Source organism: Chelonia mydas, chromosome 6 (assembly GCF_015237465.2).
Source record: "Chelonia mydas isolate rCheMyd1 chromosome 6, rCheMyd1.pri.v2, whole genome shotgun sequence".
Taxonomy (NCBI): Eukaryota; Metazoa; Chordata; order Testudines; family Cheloniidae; genus Chelonia; species Chelonia mydas.
In genome coordinates, this window is record NC_051246.2 from 71,770,389 (window position 1) to 71,794,168 (window position 23,780).

Here is a 23,780-nt window from a genome sequence, read left to right on the forward strand (position 1 = left end):
GCCCCTCTCATCCGCAGCCCCGAGCTCCGTGGAGGTAGGAGCCTCAGCGCTTCGCGCTCCCGCAGCCACCCAGCCCGTGCGGAGCAGGGCGCCCTGCGCTTCTCGAGAAGGCTGTAAACTCAGGGTCCCATCTGCTCGACGGGGACATCGACAGCAGCAGGGCGGCTCCTGGCGAGGGGCCAGCCTCGCCGCAGCAAAGCCCCCTCAGCCTCCCCCCGCGCGCTTAGGATCTCTGAAGGGGCGATAGCTCCTTGTGCAGCCGCCTCCCGGAGCGGGGCGAGGTCAGGCCGCGCTCCCCGCGCCGGTGCCCGGATGCAGCCGGCGGCGGCGTAGCTACTGTCTGTCTCTCGACTCTGTCCCTGTCCCCCTTCCGCCGCTCGGCAGCAGGGCTCGGTCACGTGATCGCTCTCACGCCCCTCCCGGCGCCTGCTGTTCGCGTGCTCGCGGGGGCCGTTTCCCGGGGGCTAAGGAGGGGCCCAGCCTGCGCGAGAACCGCCGCTCCCTCACCGCGCCCCCTCCCACCGCCCGGGGAGTAGCCCACCTCGCTCTCGCCTCAAAAGCGTCCCCGAGAACGGGAGGCCGAGCCGCCGCTGGCAGGCGCAGGGGAGAGCGATCCCGTGTGATTGGGCCACCCAGCTCACGTGACACCCCTACCTCACGCCACCTCCTCGAATAAAACTTCAAAATGGGGGCGAAAATGCCGGGCGGATCCCGTCGCGCGCTCCGAGCTCCTACCTGCTTCCCGCCGCTAGCTCCACGCGGCGCAGGGCCACACCGCAACCCACGAGCCCCGCTCGCAGCTCCTGAGGCCTTCGCCTGCCACGCGCAGCCTCTTCTCTCATTGGCTGTCGGCCCTGTCACGTGCTCTCACCCCCCCCTCGCCTGGTGGGTCCGCCCCCACACCGTGGGAGCTGAGCCTTCCGGCGCGAGGCAGCAGCCTGGAAACAGGCGATGTTTGGCGCGCGTGCTGAGGCTAGAGAGGTCGCAGCGGACAGGCAAAGCAAGCGGGCCTCGCGACGGCCGCACAAGTGCCCTCCTGATTGGCTGTGTGACTAGTTCACGTAGTTTCCGTTCCTTCTCTTGACCACGCCCTTCCTGCCCCTCCCCTGCGCGAGGGAAACACGCTGTTCTCGCGTGGGCCAAACAGAACTCGTTCCTCATTGGTTGCCTGTAGGGCTCACGTGATTCTCTCCTTCCCGGCCCCAAATAACGGCCTAGCCCCGTTAGGTAGTCGCTCGCCGGGTGAGGAGCGGGCGGCGAGACTAGGCTCGGCGTGAGACTAGCTGGCAGGGAGCAGCCGAAGCCGCGGGGCGAGCCGACGGGCCGGGCGTGCTGAGCAGGTGTCTTCATGTGCCAGGTACTTGAAAGCCTCCCGTCATTCCCCTCTCAGCCTCTTGCCCTGCCTGGATCCCTCCCGACATGGGAGCCCCCCACGCTGCCCGTCTCTGGAGCGCCAGCCCCCTGGTCTCCGCGAGCGCCGCTCCCCCTGAAAGCCCAGACTCTGCGCCCCAGGAACGGGCAGGACGCCTCTGCCAAAGCCGGAGATCAGAGGACCCTCCTGGTGGCTCAGACACATTCCCCCCCCCCCCCCCCCCCGATGGCACCTCCGCGTAGATCTGTGGCACCAGCATTGGAGGTGCTGCTTTACAGAACGTCGGGATGAACATTCCAGAAGACCTGCAGCCTCATCCGGGACTCCACTATCAGTTGCAAAAAAACAGTTTAAGGGAGTAAGGAATGAGGCTGGTGATGCTTAGCAGTGGCTAGACCTCCACAAAGCAGACTAGCAGGGCCTTTGCAAGAGAAGGGCAGGTTTATGTTATAGCTTACGTACATTTATCAGATGTGTAATATTTCTGAGGAATCTCTTAAACACTTTATATATTGCACATGAGTACATCATTTGCACCAATCGGGAGTGGCCAACCTGAGCCTGAGAATCAGCTGTTTCATGGCAAGCAGGAGGCTCAGGGGGAGGAGCGAGGGCATGGCAGGCTCAGGGGAGGGGGCGGGAAGGGGTGGAGTTGGGGGCAGGGTGTGTGGCAGAGTGAAGGGTTGAGCAGTGAGCACCCCCTGGCACATTGGAAAGTTGGCACCTGTAGCTTCATCCACGGAGTTGCATATTAACTTCTGAAGAGCCGCATGTGGCTCCAGAGCCACAGGTTGGCCACCCCTTACACCAATAGTTACATATCCAGTAAGAAACGGAATGATCACAAGTTGGGGGGATTGTTTGTTCATAAAATACCTCAGTTCTTTGGCTATAAAAATAGTTTGGTTGTAAAGGATATAGGACAAAGGACGGACGAGATGAAGAAAAAATACTATCGTACAGCCAATAAATTAAAGACTTTTTAGTACAAAGAAACACTTTAAGAAATGTCAGGCTTTAACTGAAGGTTGCACCAAATATATGTTCTCATACAAGCAAGAGAAAACTCAATATAAGACTACTTAGTGAATGCATAAATATATTAATAGCTACGTATAAGTGAATTTTCACATGATTTGCGCACTTAACTTTCATTTGATTATGCACTTGACTTTCAATGGGAGTAAGGCTATTTGAAAATGGGACATAGCCTGGTCTACACTACACATGATGACATATGTTGCCTTATGTCGAACTCTGCATGCATGTATCTACACTCAAATTTGTCTCCACCCAGCAACCCCATCACAAGACACAGTAAAACCACCTCCTTAACAGCACAGAGCCGTGGTCAACCTATTGAGGTTGGTGCAGTGTGAGTGTAGACACTGCATGACCTGTGTCAACCCTAACTGTCGTCCAGCAGCTGTCCCACAATGCCCCATTCCCTGTGATATTTACCAATCTGGAAACAATTTTAAACTCCACTGCCCAGGGCCACCAGAAGCCACATACCACGTTAAAAATCCCTATGTGGTTTTGAAATGTGTTTTCCCAATTGCCCACCTTAGGGTAAATCTAGCAGTTCTTCCTTTTTGTGTGCAACCGTCCATGCAGATTCCACACACTAGATGCACTCCTGCCTGGCGTAAACAGGAAGTATTGGATCTCCTGGGCCTGTGGGAATAAATGACTGTGCAAGCACAGCTACAGATCAGTCATAGAAACAGGGATATCTATGAGCAGATTGTACCGGGATTGCAGGAAAAGGGGTACAACAAGGATCAACAGCAGTGTTGCATGAAAGCGAAAGAACTTCACCAGGGATACCACAAGGCCAGGGAGGCCAACAGTAGATCTGGTGCTGCCCCGTAGATCTGCTGCTTTTACAGCTAACTGCATGTCACGCTTGGCAGAGACCCCACCAGCACCCCATGGACAGCTCTGAATACCTTGGAGGCGCCTGAGACAGAGATCCCTGCCAAGAACTGTGAGGAGAAGGAGGGAGGGGGAAGACCTGAGTGGGGACTCCAGCCATGCCATGTGGCAGGGTCTATTTGCGACTCCACTACAGTCTAGCCTGTCCTGAGCATGGATGAGCCTGATGAAAGGGAATTGAACTCTAGTAAGTGTGTGCATGTATTTTGAGTAACAATGGTTAAATTTAAAGATGGCACCCAGCCCATCCCCAAGTTAACAAGGCAGAGGTATCAACTTTTCAGTGTTTTATTTGTATGAGAAGAGATAGAGATACAACAAACAGAGGTAGAGTTAGCATCTGTTTTTCATTCCCGTGTTGGATTAGGTGGGGAAGGGAGTCATGCGAAGCACTTCGTTTATGTACATGGGGATGTCCCTTTTATATTCCAGAGAAATATCAATGAAATTTTCATGTAGGATCTCTGTAGTCCTCTCCTGTAGGTTTCTAGAGATGGCTCCTTATTTCTTCCTCTGCAGCAGGACACTTTCCCACTCTGCAGTGAGTTCGGTTGGCACCATTGCAGTAAACAGGCTAGCAGCATATGGGCCTGGGCGGTTTTGGGACGCCAGTAGCAACTGTGTTCTCTGTACTTTTGTGACCCACAGGAGAGAGAGATCAGCTAAAATCACCCCCACCTGTGGAAGATAGTGCCAATATTCAGTGCCATTGCCCTATACTCATACCCATGAAATAGGGACCAAAATTTTATAGCTTCATGCAACAGAAAATCCTTTTCCAGCCTTGCCCCTCGTGGGCCATACTCACCATGACGGGGGCTGGAGAGCAGTGCTGTGTAGAGGCGCTCCAAAGCTGAAGTGTTACTAAGTGTGTCTTAGTAAAAGCGTTTATGGGAATAAGGGAAGAGAGTTTTGAAACTTACCTTTCACTTGTAACTGTAAATCCAATGGTACATCTGTCTGGTTTTATCAGCAGCTTCTGACACGGAGGGCTTGAGGGGTGTGCCTGACCACAATGAGGAGGAGAAAAAAGAGAACTGGAGAGCACGTGTTCTGCAAAATCCTGCAAGCTAGTGCTGTATCGGACTGTGAACAAAGGGTTTGAAGGGCCAATATGATTGACAGTATGGAGAAGGACAGAGAGGACAGGAAAAAGGTCAGGAGTCCCAGCTAGACAAGGAGAGGGAAATGCACACAGACATAATGGATATTCCGAGGCAGCAAACCCAAATGCTACAGAAATTTGTTGACCTACGGGTCCAAAAATCCACAATTCTCTGCCCTTTGCAGTCTTTGGAGAACTCCGTGGTCGCTACTTCCTAGACCCGTCAACATACCAGATGGCAACATAGTGCACATAAGTACCCCTGCTACTACATGTTTGGGGGACAGCAAGGAAAACCACTGCTTTACATACACTGACCTGTGAGAACCACAGTTGGTGTATGCATAGCCACAACGGTCTACATCTGTGCACTCAGATAGACATGAATGTTTCCTCCCTTTCAAGTTTAAAATTTTCACCAAGTTAATTTATGTTAAAAATTTGTATAACATTGCCTGTGGGTTTTTTTGCACGTTGATTTTCTGCACTGTTTTCTCCCACTCAATAAAGTTCTGGTTTTGGAAGATCAAATTATCTTTATTAGTTCACAACAAATTTTGCAGAATTCATAGTGGTATTCAAAGCACCACATAGTTCATAATTTCAGAAAACTCCCAGTTATATTTATAAATGGACGGCAAACACAACAGTTCTGAGAAGCACCCAAAGCTACAGGCCCAGAGCATACTCCAACACAGAACCCTACTGTGGCTTACTATTAAAGTGCTCTTTCAAAGTGTCCCTCAACTGCATAGCTCCATGTTAAGCTCTTGTAATGGCCCTTGTGACTGGTTGTTTAAAGTCAGTGGAGAACTGCTCCATCTCTGCCGTCCACCTTGGTGGCAGCTTTTCCCACTTTGCCTCCCAGATATTATGCAGGACACAACATGCAGCTATAACTAGGGCCCTACCAAATTCATGGTCCATTTTGGTCAGTTTCACAGTCAGAGGATTTTAAAAATTGTAAATTTCAGCTATTTAAATCTGAAATTTCACTGTGTTGTAATTGTAGGGATCCTTACCCAAAAAGAAGTTGTGGGGGGAGGGGGAGGTTTGCTGTACTGCTACCCTTACTTCTGCACTGCTGCTGGCGGCGGTGCTGCCTTCAGAGCTGGGTAGCTGGAGAGCGGTGGCTGCTGGCAGGGAGCCCAGCTGTGAAGGCAGAGCTGCCATCAGCAGTAGCGCAGAAGTAAGGATGGCATGGTATGGTGTTGTCACATTTACTTCTGTGCTGCTGTTGGTGGGGTGCTCCCTTCACAGCTGGGCGCCTGGCCAACAACCGCTACTCTCCAGCTGCCCAGCTCTGAAAGCAACACAGAAGTAAAGGGGGCAACACCGTGACCCCCCTAAAATAACCTTGTGACCTCCTTGCAACTCCTTCTAGGGTCAGGACCCCTAATCTGAGAAATGCTGGTCTCCCCTCTGAAATCTGTATAGTATAAGGTAAACGCACACAAAAGACCAGATTTCATGGTCAGTGATGCATTTTTCATGGCCATGGATTTGGTAGGCCCTTAGCTATAACCATTGGGATATTTTTCTCACTGAGATCTAATCTTTTGAGTAAACACTGGCAGCGTCCCTTCAGTCTACCAAAAGCACATTCAATTGTCATTCTGCACCTGCCAAACCAGCAGTTGAATCTTTCCTTCGTGCTGTCAGGGTGGCCATTGTATGGTGTCATGAGCCAAAGGAGCAAGGGGTGGGCTCTCCCATTTCCATATCACCAGTGGTAATCTGCCAGTCAGAAAAGAATGTCCCTGTTTACAGCTTTCTGAACAAGTCTGTGTTCTTAAAGATGTAAACATCATGCACCTTCCCTGACCAGCCCACACTGATATCGGTGAAGCGTCCCCAGTGATCCTCCAGTGCTTGCATAACCGTAGAAAAGTAGCCCTCCCTGTTGATGTATGTGGTAGCAAAGTGGGCTGGTACCAAAATAGGGATATGTGTGCTGTCTATTGCTCCTCCTCAGTTCGGAAACCCCATTGTTGCAGATCCATCCACTATGTCTTGCACATAGCTGAGAGTCACAGTCCTGTGTAGCTGGAGACAATGGCCCTGCACACTTGCATGATAACAGCCCCGACTGTGGATTTCCCACTGACTGGTAGCAGACCAGCATTACAAGTTTCCACAGTGTGTCCACCGCTTGTTTCTCCACTGTCAGTGTAGCTCTCATTCTGGTGTTCCTGTGCTGGAGGGCTGAGACAAGGACACAGATACAGGTATGTGGCCTTTTGCATCCAAAAGTTCTGCAACCACTGCTTGTCATCCGAAACCTAGATTATGATGTGATCATGAGACAAGTCAGCTACCCATTTCTCGGGCCTAGAAGCGGGTGCTCCACCATCTGCAGCTGCTCCAATGCCACCAGCAACCTTGACATTTTTTTCTGCTATGTCCCTCAGTAAACTGTCTTTGAAGACATTCTCGTGTCCCTGGTTATTGTGGCACTTCCTGTGGGTGTGAAAACACAGAATATTCATGCATCCTGTATTTGCAGTGTTCATGAGAATAGTGCAGAGCTCTTTGGGCTCCATGCTTCTGTCAGACACTAAAAAGTGCCACACGAGTTTGTGGGATTTTTAAGTGCAAAAATTATGGGATATGGTTGGCATCATGGGATGGAGAAAGTTCCATCAGGCTGATGTCTTGAAGGCTTCTTGGTGGGCTTTAGCCTAGTTAGAAAGTTTTGAAGACTAAATTTTTGGAGGTTTTAATTTTATCTACATTGTAAATTGAAACTTGTTTGTAACCAGGTTAAGGGACAACCATGTTTTAACCAGTTCCTTGACACAATTGCATCTGTAATGTAAATGGGGCACAATTCCACAAGAGACAGATGTTAGATCCAATTTTATTTAACAAATTCTTTAGTTATCAAGAAGAATGGAGGAAATAGCACATGTATTAAATTTGCAGATGATACTAAATTGGGAGAACCTGCGAACACCAGAAAGAAGAGAGAAGTAATACAAAGAGACCTAAAAAGGTTATTTGAATTGGACAAATGCAAGCTAAGACATACAGGGGAAATAAAATAAGTCACAAATATTTATTGAGAAGGAGACACTTGGAAAGCCGCAATGCTGAAAGAAATCTGAAGTCAATCATGGACAGCATATTAGAAATGAGCTTGCAGTGCAATATGGCTGCAAAAGAACACAACATGGTTTTGGTTTGTAAAGGCAGAAGAATCCCATCTCAGAGAAGGGAAGGTCTTTATACTGCTCTGGTGAAAAGGTTCCTAGAAAACTGCATTCAGTCCTGGGAACCTCAATTCTAGATAAATTGATGTTTGCCGTGTTGTTGGAGCCATGTTGATCCCAAGATATTGGAGAGACAAGGTGAGTGAGGTCATATCTTTTATTGGACCAATAAAAGATATTTCCCTTGGTGTGAGAGACAAGCTTTTGAGCTTCAGATAAATTGAAGGCATGGTGATGCTCAAAATAAGCCTGTACCAAAGCCCACAGTCCTCACCAACTCCTTCACTGCCCATTCCTATCTCTGTCCCTCACAACCTACCTTCCCTCTGTAGGTTGATCAGATTTTCAAAGAAAAGTGCTAGGAGACTAGTAGGGTTGTCATGGAAAGGGTTTTGGTGAGGGACCAGGAAGGTTGATAGGACAGTGGGACAAAAAAGTAGACCTCTTGTCCCATTCTCTGCATTTTAGAACAAAGAACTGTGCACACGTCACAGTAAAGGGAAGAATAGGACAAAACTGTATTAAGAATTAATACATAATTAATCAAACGTGAGAACACTCTAACAACTATTTGGGGTTCCTACCTTACACACACAGGGTGGTGGTGTTCATAGACTCAACAATCCATAGTTTCCCAGAGCATTCCCTGTGGGAGTCTGCAAGGCTGTCAATGTTCTTTTATCCTATGGGTTTCCCTGACCAGCTAGTAGAGATGGTCCCTGGCACTAGTGTTGTGTGAGAAAGACGTCTCTCATTCCTGTGACATCACAGGCCCTCTTTTGCCTGACTTGAGGTTCCCAATATAAACTCCAGCTTTTTCTGCTTTTGTAGAAATTAACTCACGTGGCCTAGCATGGTTGCCCAAGGAGAGGAACGGATGCAAGGAGCCTTCCCCCTTCACAAGCTACCCTCTCCCCCCACCCTAGCACAGGAGTCAGGGACAACAGCAGTTCCTGAACTCTCCTGAGCACAGGGTTTGCCCCCAGCTAGTGTTCCCTGTGGTGCTGGCCACCCTATAAGAGGTGTGGGGGAGACAGAACTACTGCCCACAGAGGGGACCACATATAGTACTACCAAGAGGGAATGGATTAGTGGGTTCACTGCCCCTTTGTGCCAGCTTGTTCCTGGAGGGACTGTGCCTACTTGAAGCACAAATCTTCTGGAAATTCCCTCTGTGGTGGCATGACTCAGCAGGGCTCCCACTGTGGGAGTCCCTAACACAGGGGTGGGGAACCTACAGCCCACAGGCCAGATCCATCCCGCTGCATCATTTCATTCAGCCCGCAGCAGGTCTCCATGCCACAGGCTGGAAGCCCCGAGCCTTGGTGCTCCCCCACTGCAGGGCTGGAGCCGCAAGCGCCAGGTTGCCAGGCCATTAAAAGTCCGGTCGGCTCTGCGCAGCTCCCGGAAATGACTGGTATGTCCCTGCGGCTGCTAGGCGCAGGAGTGATCAGGGAAGCTCCACACTGCCCCCGCCACCAGTGCTGGCTCCACAGCTCCCATTAGCCGGGAACCGTAGCAAATGGGAGCTGCGGGGGCAATGCCTGCGGGTGCAGCCAGCATGCACCGTGCAGAGCCCCCTGTTCCCTCCACCTGGGGGCTGGACATGGTGGGCGCTTCTTTCTGGGAGCCTGCCTTAGCACCACTGACTGGGAACTGCCTGAGGTAAGTGCCGCCCAGCCAAAGCCTGCACCGCAAACACCCAGCCCCAAGTCAGAACCCCCTCCTGCACCCTAACTCCCTCCCAGACCCCACACTCACACTCCAAGCCCCTGCCCAGAGCCCCCACCTGCACCCCTCATTCCTGGCCCCACCCTGGAGCCTAGGGGAAGCCCCGAGCCTCTGTGCCCACTCCCCCACAGGGTTGGGTGTGGCCCGCAACTGACTTTTTCTGTGGGTCAGTGGCCCCTGGTAGAAAAAAGGTTCCCCACCCCAGCCCTAACAGGTACAATCCACCCTTATTATTTGACTAAGCATGATTGTTCCCTGAGGCAACAATAAAACAAATCTCCAAGCAGTGCCCCCTATTTTTTGCCAGTTACCCCATTCCCTAGGGGGCGCTTTACATCTCCATAGGGTTTGTCTTTTCCCCTTTATCAGTTGTATTTAGCACTTTCCCCCACCGATCAGTTTTCCCCCTGTTCTCCAGCTGACATTCCCCAACTGCCACAGGACCTTCCAATCTCCTGTCCTTTTTCCAGTAGAAGGGGCATCAGCCAACTATTCTGTTGCTGTCTGAATAGCAAGAGAGAGGAATAATATACCACAGGGATCCCATCATACTACCCTTTAGTTAACATAAATGATGGATTTTACACTTGTGGGTGAAACATTCCTTCCCCAAATAATAATGCAGCTATATAAAAATTCATGTTTGCTTTTGCTTGCAGGCATGTTACCTGCAGGGAGATCATTATTATTCCTTGATTACATGGAGAGAACTGGCTAAATCTGAGATCAATGAAAAATTGCCTATCCAGTAACATACTGCAAATTGCAGCCACTTTCAATACCTCACAGGCTGGAGGAATTCCAAGCCAACCATTCCTCTTTCACACAGGATGCTTAAAGTACATAAATGCCCTTTAAGTTAAATCTGCCTCACTGTTGCCACTTTTTAAAAATTGCTTTTGCATTCCATTATTTTGCTCTACGGAGACCAACGCACTCCAAAAAGCAATATGCAGGCTTTCCTCGGCTTCTCCACACCACCACCAGCAGTTCCCTGGCAAGCACTGTTCCAAGAGCTATGCACATTCCTAGCCACACTGGGGTGCATCAACAGAAGGGCAAATCTACAGCTTTGTCTATTGAACAAAGAGATACAGGGCAAAGTGACCTCTCAGTTCTCTTAGTGCATCTCCAATGAAATGAGTAGAATTACATTGGTGTAGCCATGTAGGTGAGATGAGAGAATGTGGCTGTGAAAGTCTGGGCTACAGGCATCTCTCCTTTCTCAACTGCCCTGGATTTTTTTGATCTGTACTTCGTCCTCCCACCATTCAGGAACACATGAAAAGCAAATGAATATTTGTTTAGGATTATATGTGGTGGTGTCTTGTAATGGGTGAAAGATGCTGACTAATAAAATGGCTGGCTCCGAATGTGGATTTTTTTAAATTTGTTTATTTATTTATTTTAACGCTGGCTTCTGAGTCCTAGATCAGAATAATCAGAATAATCAGCCTGCCTTGAATAATTGCGCAGGCTTCCAGCATGCAGCTCTTTGCCTCTTCCACCAGCAACTCTCTTTGCTTTTGTAAATACCACGTTTGCCACTGGGGGCATTCACAGTGCCTGGCTGGCAGCTTCTCTTCTTTACAGTGATGGCTGCTTCTGCCTCTAAGCACTCTCTTCGTTGGTGCAGATGTAATTTTTTAAAAAAACGTTTGCAGCCCATTTATAGAAGCTTGGAGGCAGTTAACTTACTTTGCTGGCATTTTGGTGGCAACCCAAGAGAATGGCTCTTTGAACGTTCCTCTGGTGACACATGCTTCCTATAGCACCTTATGCAGACTGGTACATTTGGATGAGCCAGTCTTTGTTTGCAGCCAGGATGTGTGTTGAACAGACTTCTACTGTATTTATAGGCAGAATCCAGAATTTCAGCAAAGCCTGAGATTTCTGACCCTCACAGTGAGCTCTTTCTTTGTCAAAGGCGCACAGAGACAGCATTTCATTGTTTAAGGACAGCAAAACGGGCGAAAATGTAAATATTTCCCTCACACTTTGCTTTTCTTCCAAAGGCGATGAGCAGATACACTGGAGAGCTAGTTTGAAGGAGCTAATCAGTAAAATAATGTAGAAGTATTTATATAAGCATCTGTTAATTTTAGTGCAAAAAGAAGCTGCCTATATACATATCAGTGTATATTATTTTCATGCTCCTAGCTGACCTCTGCTTGCAGTCCAAAACTGCTAGCTTGTTGCTAGAAATAATTGCTGTAAATGCTTTTTTGTGTGTGCTGATTTCTCAGATTTGTGAAAAATTATTTTACAGCAAGTATTATTAATTCTATAATAGTCATGTTTTTAAATAATAATAAGAGCTCTGGAGCCCTGTATAAATTATAGGGTTGTTTAAAGACAAGATTCAACCTTGGCTGCACTGGTACCAAGGGGCCATAGGGCTGGCATAACGCTCTTCTGTCAGAAATATCCCTAGCACATGGCACCCTCTGTCAGAGTCCTAGTTCTGTGCTTTCACTATCCCCTATGCAGCCCCTGCACAGTAGGCATTGTGCAGGAGGGCAGGCAGAAGGGGCAGTGGCCAGCACATTCTTACAACCCAGCAATTCTGTGCTTCTGCAATGGCCCATTTACAGAGTGGATTTGCCCTCAGTTCTTCCATAACCTGTGCCAGGGGCTAAGGTGGCCCCTGACAATCTCAAAATAAGGGAGGCACTTGGGCTGGTGTGGGGATGAATCTGTGCCTGTTTCAGCCCATCTTCTGGATGTCCTTTGTTGGTGGATCTCAGTTCCACTGGCTGGGATTTAAATCTGCCATCTGCAGGTAGAATTCCCAGCAGGCAAGTCACCACTCTGGTGCAGCTCCCACTGTAAGTGCAAGGAGGTGCAATTTGCATCATACACCTACAGGGGTGATGTGGAGATAAATTAACGATTGTGAGAGGCTCAGATGTTATTGGTAACGGGGCCCTGGTAAGTAAACCAGATAGATAGTCTACACCAGGTGTGTATCAGTGGAGAATCAGGCCTTCAGGCTTTTGCTTGAGGAGTTTCTGATGGTGAATGCATTCTGGGGAGTCGACTTAGAGCTGACATTAGTCAGCATATTGTGTATTTTGTTTTAAAATTGTGTAAATGCACCAGATAATTTTTGATGATTCCAGTCAATACATCTATAAAAAATGAAACTAAATTAGGTTAAATTAGTAAATAAAGAGACCACTGAATAGACAGTACTGAAAGGGAACAAAGGAATCACATCATCATCACTAACATTTCTAAAACATCCTTTGTTGTTTGTAGTGTTGCTGTAGCCGTGTTGGTCCCAAGATAGGAAGGAGACAAGGTGGGTGAGGTAATATCTTTTATTTGGCCAACCTCCATTGGGGTGAAAGAGACACAGTTTTGAGCACCTCAAAGACCTGAAGAAGAGCTCTGTGGAGCTTGAATACTTGTCTCTTTCACCAATAGAAGATGGTCCAATAAAAGATATTCCCTCACCCACCTTGTGTCTCTACAAACATCCTGAAAGACAAAGAACCAGCAAAAGTTGCAAAGAATAAAAAGTGACAGTTGTAGAATGTGTTTGGTAATTGCTGCTTTTTCTTCCCTGTCTATTTCGGTGGTGACCTTATAAATGAGTCCTTTAATAGTTTACATATGGCTGTCTCTCTAGGCTTTGCATGCAAAAAGGTTAATGCAAAACAGAATGGCAAATTCTGCACTCTGTTACACCCTGTAGCTCCACAGAAGGCAATAGAGTAACTGAGAGCAGAATTCAAATTAATGCCATTGAAATCTCTATGATAAACACCCATTTTTTCATGGTCTGTGTGTATATAAATCTCCTCACTGTATTTTCCACTTTATGCATCCGATGAGGTGAGCTGTAGCTCATGAAAGCTTATGCTCAAATAAATTGGTTAGTCTCTAAGGTGCCACAAGTACTCCTTTTCTTTTTGCGAATACAGACTAACACGGCTGCTACTCTGAAAATTGAAATCTCCCTGATTCAACATTCCATGAATATGGAGAACAGGATTTTCTCTCTAATAACAGATTATTATATCTTCTTTACAATTAACCTGGATAAATATATAGAGAGAGTTAAGTATATTAACAATGTTATTATTACTACTAGTCTCAAACAAACTTATTGTACAGATTAAAGCATTCAGATGGTAAAACTGGCTTGGACAGCATGCACTCTACTATGTTGAACCAAGATGTGGGCAATCCGTATAGACAAAACAGTACAGTTAGATTAGTATAGGAAAGTTATTTGATCAGTCACAATGATGAACACTCCATCTGATCTTGCACAGCCTCCTACCAGAACAGCTTAAAGGGCCTGAGTTGAAAGCCCACTGAAGTCAATGGGAATCTTTCCATTGACTTTAATGGGCATTGGATCAGGCCCAGTGAAAGCCATTTTTTCCCTCACTTATACTGGTGCTTTCTCACCGAAGTAACAGGGTTGTAGTCACGTAACAGAGGACAGCATGGCCCACGGGAAGGTGTTCAGATTACCCAGAAATTGTTAACTGGGAGTTTAGGGATAGAAAGCTTGGAAGGACAAAAACAAGCCTGAAGGCAGGTTCAAAAGAAAACAACCTCTGGCAAATATTGTGAAGAATTTTGCCTCTATATCGTTGGACCATTAAATTAACATCTTCTATTTTTTAAAAGGCCCAAATTTAAATGCTTTTACAGGCATACTTCTGAGGAATGTAAATAATGAAATGTGAAAGATTTGAAAACCGGAGGCCAAATTCTGCTCTCTGTTATATGAGTGAGGATAAACATTTAAATAAACCCTTTTTCTTCAGGGCATAAGCCAACTACTGACAGCCTGGAGTGAGGAGGAAATTTCCCCTCTCGGCATATGATGCCATAATTGTCCATTACAAGGTTTCTTGCACCCTCCTCTGAAGTATCTGGTATGACATTTCCTATGTTCCTAACCAAGGACAGAATTTGGCCCAGAATGTTTTAACATTAAATTTTAGCAGCTGTAAGTATGTATTCTTTGTGGAGAAATACTTTAAAGCTATGCCAGAGTTTATGGCAGAGCAGGTTTAAGTCTCAGTTTTGAACCCCCTATGATCTCTGTAACCATGGGTTCAAAATCCCAGCAGGATTGACTCTTTCCTTAACCATCTCAGGAAGAAAACTGGTATCATACTGTTTACTCTATGGGTGCATCTACACTATAAAAATGATGTGTTTTTACCCCATGTTAGCTCACTGGATGTAAACCAGTGAAGACAAGGCACTTTATAGCTTTCATACATTAGCAGGTTAAGGTAAAGACTCTGGGGGGAGCGAAGGATTTACCTTTATCTGTTAACTCATGTGAAAGCCATAAACTGCATTGTCTTCATCAAGATTATGTCTCATGTTAGTTACCACATGTTAGCGACCACAAGGTAAGAACACACCTTTTTTCATAGTGAAGTCACATGTCTGGTGATGCTTTGTTGCTGTGATCATTTACAAGAGGTTTACTGAGTAAAAACCATCACTGTATTTTTTAAATGAAAGCTCAGAGTCAGTGGGGACACTCCAATGTGCAGATTTTCTGATGTCAATAAAAATTAATCTAGCAACATGCTAGGCATAAGGGGTGGGTTTCATGAAGGGATTTAGGCTTCTCAGTCCCATTTTTTAGGCACCACTGTGATCCACAAAATTCCTGCTCGACTGCTGCCAAATTCTGTAGACGTCTAAGGGCTACAGCCAGAGGTGGCGAGTTATATGGGCCCATGGTGCCCATGCTCCACCTATATTGGGAACATGGCCCTGGCTCCACCAATGTTTGGGCTTATATTTTCTGACCCGTCCATAGGGACGGGACGGCTCTGCTTGGACCAGTTCTGGGCAACACCAAAAATTATACAAACCTGGCACCCATGGCTACAGCGGCACAGCTATGCTGCTTCAGTGTAGATACCTCCTAAATCGATGGACGGGATATTTCCATTGCTGTGGGTAATCTGCCTCACTGAGAGATGGTAGCTAGGTTGACGGGCAAATTCTTCCACTGACCTAGCTGTGTCTACAATGGGGGTTAGGTCAATCTAACTACATTTCACAGGGTTTGAAATTTTTCATAGCCCTGAGCAATGCAGCTAGATAGACTTAAGTTTTAGGTGTAGACCAGGGATGTAGTTAGGTTGACGAACCCACACTGTAGATGCAATGTAGACCCAGCTACGTCGACAGAAGGATTCTTCCATCAACCTAGCTTCTCCCAGAGAGTTGAATTATCTACATCAACAGAAAAAACCTTTCCATCAATGTAGGAAGTATTTACACTATGGTGCTACAGTGGCACAGCTGCCGTGCTCTAGCTGTGTCACTGAAGCATAGACATACCCTTAGTTTTTCCTCTGTGCATGCACACTGCAGCCTTGCTCTAGGCTCCCGGACACCTCTCTTGCCTAAGCAAGTCACAAACAGGGAAAGATAGGTGTTTGGCTGCCCAATCTAGTAGGCAGTCTCTGAGTATGCCTACCAAATCAGGCCCCTCAGGCAAGTTCACACAAACCAGCCGTGGGAGGGGAGAGCTCCCTTAGAACCTTTAGCCAAGTGGATCAGGGACTCATTGAGGACGTGCTTCAAGTCTCCCCTCCTTCTGAGGGGGAGAAGGGATTTGAACAGGGCCCTACCACCTCTAAGGTGAGCGTCCTCATCACTAGGCTATGGAATAGTCTGATGTGAGAGCCCCCTCAATCTCGCCTATTGATGTTGTTCCACTTTAATTAAACAATGGAATACTTAAATATTACCTGAGCCAGAAAAAAAGAGTTAGACTGACTCGTAGCCTAGTTAGCCACTAAGCTACACATTATAAAGGAGTGCTGCTGCTGCCTCTTTTGTTTCAGGTCCTGCATGCAGCTTCGGCAGTCAAGCGCCCATCCTTCCCCCGGTCATGGGTCACTAGCAGAGCTAGGTGCCTCTGTGCAGCCCAGGCTTAGGCTACCTTTAAGAGAGGGGTGAGGCTTAGCACACAGACCTCTCGTCAGTATCTCCCATTGGCTAGCTTAGGCTGCTCTTCGCCTAATGTGCTGGCTTTGTGAATCACATTCTTAGGTGCAAAAAGAAAAGGAGTACTTGTGGCACCTTAGAGACTAACAATGTTTCATGTTCTCTGTGTATATAAATCTCCCCACTGTATTTTCCACTGCATGCATCCGATGAAGCGAGCTGTAGCTCAGGAAAGCTCATGCTCAAATAAATTTGATAGTCTCTAAGGTGCCACAAGTCCTCCTGTTCTTTATGCAGATACAGACTGACACGGCTGTTACTCTGAAACCTATTCTTAGGTGCCTACTTCTCCCTGTTCATGGAATAAGGAACCTAGGTCCTAACTCAGACTTTGTGGATCACAGTGTTGCTCCTGTGGTTTCCTAGGTACATGAAAGCTAGGTACTGTGATGCTCAGTATTGCAGCCGTAAGTCCTTTCATGGATCCCATTCAAGGTCTGATTTTGAACTCACACCAGTTTTACGGTGATGTAATTCCATTTACTTCAATGGAATTAAACCACTTTCAATCTGTCAGCAGCTTACAACACAGTCTGCATGGATGGATTGCTACTAAAACTGGCCAAAGTGATCCCCTGCCTGTGCATTCTCTGGCTGCTGAGCACCATGCTTAGCAGCAGAGCAATGTGTGTATACCTCAGAGGTCAAACCAGCAAGCCACTCTCTTTGACTAATGGGTTACCACAAGGCTCTGTAGTCACTTGGACACTCTTCAGTGTTTACATGAGTGATATGCCTGAAAGGATAGTGCAGAAGTTTGCATATGCTGATGATCTGGCATTTGCAATTCAGACCCATAGCTTTAAAGAACTTGACACGACCCTGACATCTGACCTTAAGATCATGGAGGAGTATTTTCAAAAGTGGCGGCTGAGACCAAATCCAAGAAAATCAGAGCAAATTGACAATAGAATCACATAAAACACTCAAACTGTTGAAACTGTGCATTATGACATTGTGTCATAATCTTGGTGTCATTCTTGACCACACACTCACCTTTCATGACCACCTCAAGAAAGCAGCCTCCAAAGTGAAGACTCGCATTAACAGGATCCAAAAGTTAGCGATAACAAGCTGGGGATCAACTGCTCTGGTGCTACGAACATTGGCTGTGGCCCTGGTGTTCTCAGTTGCAGAGTACAGTGCACCAGTGTGGACAAGAAGCTGCAATACAGCTGAATCAGACCACGCGAAGCATCATGGGAACTTTAAAATCAACACCTCTGCTGTCTCCAGCTATCTGTCAAGCTATAGCCACAGCAAAGTAAATTACTGTCAGAGAGAGAAAAGGGAGAGGGGATTCCTTAATTGACGCTTGAAGAAGCTGCTAGACAGAGTAGCCAAAACTCTGTTCCGTGGCCTCGAGTAGGACTGTAAGCCAGAGGGGTTTCCTGGCAGCCAAGGCCTTGCCTTGAGGAATCCGAGACAGGCCAGAGTGCCAAGGAGACCAGACCTGGAGGGAAGAAGTCATCCATAGACATGGTAACCACCTTCTCTGTTTGCCAAGCAGGAACTGTGTGAGGCTAGTACAGGGCCTCTTTGTGTATGTTTGTGAAAGAGAGGCTCACTAAGAGGAATGTATAGCTCTTAATGTATAGTTCTTTAAGCACATAACTCCTATGTTAGACATTAATGTAACCCTTTACCGCTTGTGTAATTCCTTCTCAGTATATGCAAGTTAATTACTGTGGACCTTTTTCAGTAATCTGCTCCACTGGGAGCCATTAAAGTTACATTCAGGGTAGTAGCCCCTGGGGCCAACAAAGACTACCTGGAACTTCCCATCCAGCAGGTTATGGACAACATACCCCAACAATGCCTGAAATCACGAAAACCACTATGGACTCCATGCAACCACCTCATGTCTCTGGATCTGGCCAGGGAATGGCAAAGTATCAGAACCTCATCCACCATTCCAAGCAAGCACATTATCACAGGCCCAACAAGCCACCCTCCCAGTTTCAACCTGCCATGTAGACTTTGGACCACACTGAACCACATCCAAACAAACCATGGAACCTGTGGCTACTTTGTGCACAAGTGGAAAATCAAAGACTCCCCTGCATGCAACTGTGGTGAGAACTTCCAAACCATCAAACACATCATAACGTAGTGCCCCAAATATGGATTCAAAGGTGAAATGGAGGATATTATCACTGTCACAGAGGCAGCCTTGAAATGGCTTATGGACCTGCAACTGCGTCTAAAGAATGTTGCTCTGCAGACACTATATGCGCACGTGAGACAGAATGGAATTAGTATTGATTGACACTGATGTGATATCAAAATCAGGCCTCAGTGATACTAAATGATGTTTGATTAGGTGAAAAAGCATGAGGCTGATTTGATCCTTACAGGTCATCTTCATACAAGAGAAGTCAGAATGTGATTTCAGGGAAGTCTATTTGAATGGTAGATTATGGGCTTGATTTCCCCTCTCACTTATGTTGGTTTTACACCATTGCGTTGTCTGTGACATCAGTGGAGCTACTACTTATTTACAGCAGTGTGACAGGAGAATCAGCAGGCTGTAAAAGATCCTGTTATATAAGTCATGCTTCAGTAACATAATGATTCTCTGGTGCAAGTAGCATATGTCCCGAGAAGAAGTCTCTGTGGGTCAAATTATTTTCCTCAATTACAGTAGTGCAGCTTCACTGACTTCAAAACTGCAGAATTCAGCAGACTAGGAATGTTTGCCCACGTATATTTAGTTAGAAAAAAGAGAAAACTTTGAGCCAAATTCTCTGCTTGTGGAAATGGGGCTTTGTCCACTTGTGCCAACAGAAAATGTGGCCCACTGGCAGAGCAACAGTCCCAGGAAACTTTAGTGATGTCCCACATAGACTTCATCAATAGATGTATTTGAAGCTGGAAAATATTTCAGGTAATGGATCAAATTCTTCTCTCAGGTACACTTGTGCAACCCGATGTATTAACTTCAATGGAGTTGCACTGGCATAATTAAGATCAGAATTTGGCACAATATCTTTAAAACCATACAGCGGCCTTCTGAGCACAGCTGAAGCCAGCATCTGACCCATTATATCTGAAGATATTTAAATGACAGAGGAAAAAATGTTTTTCTGGGAGTTCAGTTCAGATCCTTCATATATTTATTGTGTCCCCCTTATTCAAATTTGCACTTTTAATCTCAGTAACATATTACACCTTAGGCATACACTCCATGATCACTGAAGAGCTGTTAGAGAACCTTCAGAGCTCAAATTGGTAAGTTATCAGAGCATTAATGGTGGACTTAAATTCCAAATTAATGCTTTTTATTGTTCTGGACATATTGCAAATAGCTGGCCAAATTCTGCTTTCATTTGCACTGCTGTAGATCCAGAGTAACTCAGATGAAATTGGTCAATTTCACTGTTGTTTTACTCTAGAGTTACACTAGTATAACTTAGTAGAATTGGGTCCAGTTGTGAAATGTGCTCCTCATTGTCACTTTATTTTATTAGAATGTGAAGAAGAATAAAAAACATGTATCCACACTGAAGAAATATATTTGGAAAGGCATATTGAACCCTATATTTTTAACTCAATTCTCTAAAATCAGAGGTTCTCAAATGTTTCCACAGTGTAGGCTAGATCTTAATAAAGCAATTCCATGTACATCTCCCTCCCATACACAAATGTGCATACTACCTCCCCTCCCATTCATGTTCATGTAATATCCTTGTGGAAACTACAGCAATTGCTTACATGGAGAAACAGTATTAGGAAAATACTTATTTAATAGGCCAGCTCCTCAGCTGATGTCAATGGAACTCTGCCTATTTACACCAGCCCAGAATTTAGCCCAAACTATTTTAAACTTCTTTTAGTAGTCAGAGACAAGGAGAACCACCCTCATGTGACCAACCAGCTCTCTGCAAACCACCAGCAAGTGCTCCATGAACCACCACTCTCCACAAGGCAAAACCACTGTTACAAACGTAATAATAGTCTGAACACAAGAGAAACACCACAGTCTACAATCCAGTTAATAACAAGGTAGCAATCAGAATCCATGTCTTACATGTCAGCTAAGTGTGCAGTAACATGCTGAATCCAGTGTATTAGTTATGTTACAGTTACAGAATGTTGTTTTCTTAAGTGCCCTTCAAGTTGTCTCAAGGCTTTCAGAGCTGTCAGTTTTGTTTCTTTGGTGAAATGCTCTGAGCATTACTTAGCCTCATGTTGTATATTTCCAGCAGGATTTTCCACATACGGACCAACCCCCTCCCTGCTCCTAATTCCCATTCATTCATATAGCAGATTGGCAACAGTCAGTCCCTAAAAAGGTTGTAAAAAACTAGACCAACCCCTTTAAATCCCTATCCTAGCTGTGAGCACTTTAATTAGCAGGTGCAACAAATTTCCTAAGGTCAAATATTTCTTGTAATAACTTCTCAGTTAGAAAACAGCAGCTTGCAAAAACAAACACCCAAAACATTGACATGGTTTTCATGTTACAGTTGGAAACATGCTAGTTGTAGCCGTGTTTGGAAAGCTCTCAGAATAGTAGTCCGAGAAGCTCTGCTAGACCCAGGGGAGCAGCAATGGTGTTTAAATACATAGCCCCTCTGCAATGTCAATGGGACTGTGGGCAGGGCGGAGAATACCCTCTTTCCCCAGCCCACACAGATTTAGGAATGGAACAGCTTATAGTCTCTCAAGATGGAGGCTATATGGAATAGGAGACTGGGCCAAAGCAGAATCACAGCCATTTTTCACATTTCACCACTGTAAGGCTCAAAACCTACAGTCATTACGGTCTTAATGCTCATCGACGCTAAAGTCCCTTTACACTGAGAGAACCAGTAAATGAGAAGCAGAGCCACTTGTCTTTTCTACTCTTTGATTGGATAACTGATTTTTTTTAACAGGAGCATAATGAATGTTGACGAACAAATAATGATCAATCCGTGACTGCGGGTCTCAGATACCGACAAGGAGTGTCATAGAAAAGCTTATAAACAAACGTCAGCCATGGATTCTTGAAACGCTGGCAATTGGCAAATGCTGGCAGCTGGCTGAAAATTGACACAAAATGAATAGTGTGAACAACAGCCAAATGGAGTTCAAGTAATTTATTCAGGAATAGATTTGCAAACATGCTTTTTTTCCATTATTTGACCATCTCAAGATTTGAACCAGGCAAAACCGTGGCTGATTTCAGTAGGAGCTTTTACGGAGTAAGGCCTGCGAGACTTGGCTAAGTGCATGCCAAGAAAAAAAGGGGTGGCGGCGGTGGTGGAGAGAATGGTTCATTTGCGTTGGTTAGTGGTTTATTGTCATATTGCAGATGTGTCCAGCCACATCAATAAACCAGTCTATTCTGTCCCATCAAACATGTGGTCCAAATTCTGACCTTAGTTACACTAGTGCAGTTCTATCCAAGTCAATAGGATGGACGTCAGTGGGGTTGCAATGACTGCAGGATCGGCCCCTATGTATAAACAAGCTGCACATGAGACCATGGCTGTGCTACAAGACAACATAGGTGCCCTTACTAGGCCCAATAGCACAGTAATGTTTCAAAAAGGGGACCTATTCTCCTCCAAGTGTTACAAGAAGGTACTGTAGGAAGAAGGTGAAAGAATCATCCCAGCTGGCCCAAAACTGTAGGTGCTGACATAAAAAAAACCACCACCCTGATCATGCATGGTAAGTGACAGGCTGAGGTTATTCCCCCCCTTGGTGAGATGACCCAGGGCTAAGAAATTTCTGTTGAGATTTAGAAATAAACATTTTAAATAACTGGGTTTTAATTATTTCCCAAAGGGGAAAGTGTCCAGGTAGACAGGTCCCAAATCTGACCACCCCCTAGTACATTTTCTCTTTCCTCCTTAAAGGGTCGTATGCTTCCCCTCTGTGCCACATACAGAGGCCTTCACTAAGAGACAGGGGCATACACAGAGGAGAACAATTTCTGCAGCAGCATCCTCACCACATAGCTGCCTCTCTCCTCTTCATAGCCAGTATGCTATAGCTCTACAGACAGGGGAGAACCATGCAGCAGGGTATGCTCCCTGCCCCTAGGCAGCAGAATTTACTTTGCAAAAGGCATTGTAAATGCCACAGCCACTGAGTGGCCTGAGCAGAACTTAGAAGGGGAGAGAAGAGTCATGGTCCCATTGCTGAGGGTTTTGGGGGTAGGAGGGAGTGTGAGCAGGTTTAAATCTGCAGGCTGAATTCCTGTGGAGCTCCCATTTCTGTAAGAACAGGCAGCCTAACCTTCTGACTGCTCTGCTCTGCCACCAGAGGGAATGCTAGGGTGAAGCTGCAGCCCAAGCAAAAACACCGTTATGGGGGAGTCTGCGCTATTCTACTGGCTGCGTGCAAGGAGGGGGAACAGTTGGTTCCGTTTTGAAGAGTCAGCCTTCCAAAACGATGGCTGAAATGGCAAAATCAGAAGTATTAGGCTGAGACATTACTCAGAGTCTTGCTGAGGGTGGCCCGGATCTCCCTGCCACGGAAATCAATGGCAAAGCTCCCACTGGCTTTAATGGGAGCAGGAACAAGCCAAGTATATGAAGCTCCTAACAATCTAACACCAAAATATTTGAGCAACCCGCAAGGCAATTGAGATTGGCTGGGATCTCTCTGCTGTCCGTCCCAAAGATCCCCTGCAGCCATTTGGGGCACAATCTTCTCTGATCAGGGACTCTGTATATGGAAGGTCCTCCCTGAGTCTGTCCTTCTGAATCACTCAGCTGCTATTTTCAGATCATGGGGCAAGGCTTGTCTTAAGGTATCAATGCACCTGTGACTCTTTTTACCCTCCTTCCTCTTTTGGCACTGGCTCTTCCTCGTCAGGAATCAGGTCCTGCAGCAGAGCCACAGCCAGAGTTAGAGCCAGTCTCCACAGCTGGCCAGTAGTAGGCTGCCTAACTAGCTGATTGGTTGGAAGATTCCACCGGTGGGATCGTAAGCCCAGCAACAGCAGTTCAGTGGCTACTCAAAGCATTTGCCAATGGCTCCTGCACCTGCTTGTTACTAGCCCTGCTCCTGCCATGCCTCACTCTAGGTAACCCAGTTCTGCCCCTTGGCTCCGATTTCTAAGCTCTGACTTCCGGTCTGACCCTCAGCTCTGGCAGCTGACCTCTGACCCTTGGCTCTGATTCCTGGCTACTGACTCCTGCTCTGACCATTAGGAACAATCGTCCACATCCCAGTCACTGACATTCTTTATAGATCATCCCCCAGAGGGGCTCGCTCTGAGCTCCTTCCCAGTGGATTTGGAAGGCTCAGGCGACTGGGCTGGAACATCTGCTACTCCACCAGCCCTTGCCATCACAGACTGGGACACAGCAGCAGGGGTAGTGGCAGTCGCAAGCCTGCAGTAGTGACACAGAGAGGTTCTGCAGTCTAGGAAGGCTGGAAGTTTCCTTCATCCCCACCCCACTCCCAGGAATCC

At 46.5% G+C, this 23,780-nt stretch overlaps 1 protein-coding gene and 1 long non-coding RNA gene across 16 annotated transcripts in view; one reads left to right on the forward strand and one right to left on the reverse strand.

Moving 5' to 3' along the window:
* MGA (MAX dimerization protein MGA) overlaps window positions 1-1,063 on the reverse strand; it is a 94,340-nt gene extending 93,277 nt beyond the window's left edge. For 11 of the 12 annotated variants that reach the window (XM_043549854.1, XM_043549855.1, XM_037900437.2 and 8 more), the window contains exon 1: window positions 736-1,063. The gene's annotated coding sequence lies outside the window, so the exon portion shown is untranslated. Of the gene's footprint in view, window positions 1-541; window positions 700-735 lie in introns of those variants that run through there. The other variant, XM_043549847.1, reaches the window with a different exon arrangement.
* Window positions 1,064-1,067: 4 nt separating this feature from the next.
* On the forward strand, window positions 1,068-4,942 carry LOC119566435. 4 transcript variants are annotated; one of them, XR_006291853.1, is made up of 3 exons: window positions 1,068-1,357; window positions 3,265-3,497; window positions 4,284-4,942. It is a non-coding gene; the product is annotated as an uncharacterized LOC119566435 (long non-coding RNA). The 4 variants fall into 4 exon arrangements; XR_006291852.1 differs by having other exon boundaries at window positions 3,289-3,497; XR_005225520.2 differs by lacking the exon at window positions 3,265-3,497.
* The last annotated feature ends 18,838 nt before the right edge of the window (window positions 4,943-23,780 follow it).